The sequence below is a fragment of the Triticum dicoccoides genome, chromosome 5B (genome assembly GCF_002162155.2).
Source record: "Triticum dicoccoides isolate Atlit2015 ecotype Zavitan chromosome 5B, WEW_v2.0, whole genome shotgun sequence".
Lineage (NCBI taxonomy): Eukaryota > Viridiplantae > Streptophyta > Magnoliopsida > Poales > Poaceae > Triticum > Triticum dicoccoides.
Genome location: NC_041389.1, coordinates 712,304,944 through 712,307,660, shown reverse-complemented (window position 1 = coordinate 712,307,660; position 2,717 = coordinate 712,304,944). Strand labels below are relative to the sequence as shown.

Genomic DNA, 2,717 nt, shown 5'->3' with positions numbered 1-2,717 from the left:
GGGGTGTGCCCCCCGTCACGGACGTCGCCGCCGCCGGCACCTGGAGGGGGGAAACTGCCGCGTCGGGCCTACACGGAGTGGACTTAGCTGTGGGTTTGGCCCGGATGTTGCTCCCCGGTGTCCCTCTGGACCGACCCGACACAACCGGGTGGAGAGGTCCACTGGTCAAAGCCCATCCGTGCAAAGTCAAAGGTCTAGATCCCGTGGTCAACCGCTCCAGGGTTAGGCGGGACGGGGGCCCTGGGGGGAGGGGGTAGCAATGCCACCGGAGTGTCGTATCGGGCCCTCATACATGCGGGGTGGTGTTGTGGCATGTCCGAAGAGGCGGCACGCGTCTCCGATGCGTGGCCTCCCTCACGGACGGCGCCGCCGCCGGCACCTCGAGGGGGGAAACGGACGCGTCGGGTCTGCACGGAGGGGGGAAACGGACGCGTCGGGTCTGCACGAAATTACAGCTATATAATCCTCCTATGTTGCTCACGTGTTTATTTGTTTCTTTCAATCAAGATACTTTGTAACAAGTAATTTTAATGAAAAGGTATGTGTATCTTTCCTCCTTGCCAAAAAAGCAAGGAGAGAATTTTGGACAACTCTAAGACGAAGTACAATACAGGAGGATACTGTACGCACTACTTCTATCTTTCGTGGTGGACTAGATTTGGTGAGTGATTGAAAAATCAGATCAACTTCCTGCTATACTGTTAATGCTGAATATTCCAGTAACATGCCATTCTAGAATGAGTCACATCCATACTTTGAGTTTCTGCAGGGCAGGTGCAGCTTCTAGGATAAACAGGGTCCAGCTCAGATCACACTCTGGGAAGATACCGGAAAGATAGACATTGGCCAGGTTTCTGAATATGGCAGTCAGATGCTTCGGCTGCTCCGGCTGAATCCAAATCTGTAATATGAAGGACACAAGATACACAGCTGAACTTGGTAAAGAAGAAGAGCAGATGATATGTAAATGGACAAAATTAAATTTACCGTTTGGCAAAAAAAATTGAGTTTCAGTTTCGACAGATTCCCGGAACTACTTGGAAGGCAGTCGCTCAACATGAGTGGCGCGTGCCAGGCATTGGCATAATAACCGAGGTTCACTCGGCGAAGCTTGGGAACATCGCCGAAGCGCACCAGAGGGTTCTCGTAGCGCCGAGAACGGCACACCACTGTTGTGAGCTTGGGGACGGAGATGAGTTCGATCCGTTCGCAACGAAAACGGATGAAGTCGAGCTTCCCAAGCCCTGAGCACGGGGTATCAATCTTGAGCGCCGACTGCTCATCAACCAGTCTGCAGGAACTCAGGGTGAGGTGCTTGAGCTCATCGCAAGCGCTAATGAGGTCGGTGACATCGGAATGTCCAAACACAAGGTTCTTGAGTGTAAGCCTCGTGAGACACTGGAAGGCAACCGGGTAGGCACGGGAGAAGGACATGAACTGCTTTCCGAACTCAGCAAGCAGTGGGGCGAACAGCAGGGATGGCGGCGGGGATATGCAAAACTCAAGGCATTCGGTATCGCCGTAGCTCAGAAGGTCCTCGATGGTGTGGCCTATGGAGCTCAGGTGAGGAGATGACATGTAGAAAGTGAGGATGAGGGTCTTGAGGGCGTCACTTTCGCAGTCGCACTCGTCCAAAGGAACCACAGACAGCAGCGTCTGCGCAGCGCTCGTGAATGCGTCCATGACCTCGGACGGCGTGGCGCCTTGGAAGTGGCCAACGTCGAGGTGCAGGCGGGAGAGCCGGTAGGGGAGGTGCTGCCACCGCGCCGAGACTGCGCCGGCGCGGACCGCCTCGGGCAGGTCAAGGCGCTCGATGATTTCGAGGAGGAGTTCGTCGGGGAGCGCGCTGATTCTGTCCTCGTCTCTGTCGATGTTGAGCTTGCGCGTCGGCGACTCCATGGCCGGAATCCAGAGCCCGATTGATTAATTAACTGATTGAAACCCTAGAATCCTGAGATGCGACCTTGGCGCCCTGCTAGTCGCTGAGATTGCATGGTTCGCTTCGATTCGGTGCTGGATTGCATCGTCGAACTATTTGATTGGATTGGATCTCTCCACGCCTATACGGTGGGAACGAGTAGTAAGGAGAAGAATAAGCATCGTGCCGTGCTGTCACATTCCACCACGAGATTTTCTAATTTTTTTTTGCCGAGACGTCATCTTTATTGGAGTTTTTTTTTTTTTACAAATACTGTACAGCCACTACAACTATCTGACAAAACCCACTGGTACAAATATTTTACGGTAATAACCCCTCCGTCTCAAAATAAGTGTCTCAACAACTTTATACTAGAGTTAATATAAAGTTAAGACGGAGGGAGCACTAACGGGCAGATGGTCACAGAGAAGAAACTCCAAGAGACAATCTCTAGGAAGCAATTACGATGCTAGTCCGAAAAAATTGCAACGCTCCTTAACTAAAATCACCTTGAAAATCATTCGCAAATGCCATCCTCCACCGAACATTCACTAGTTACTGAAGCTCATATTTTATGGTGGGCTGGGTGCGAAATAGTGTAGCACGTGTATTGGCCAGGAAAGGTTGCGTGAAAAAACTTTGTAAGACATGATTCCAGTTGTCATCTGGGTGCATGGACTCCGTGGTAGCTTCGGAGTTTGCAGCGATTTAATAAAGGACACCGCTAACTGCCACACGTGTGGGCGTTAAGAAATCTGCTCACACGTTTTATCTGGTGCCTAAGAGGACCAGCCCACAC

At 51.8% G+C, this 2,717-nt stretch overlaps 1 pseudogene; it reads right to left on the bottom strand.

Moving 5' to 3' along the window:
• Positions 1-809: 809 nt before the first annotated feature.
• Positions 810-1,899, bottom strand: LOC119310684 (annotated as a pseudogene).
• Between the last annotated feature and the right edge of the window lie 818 nt (positions 1,900-2,717).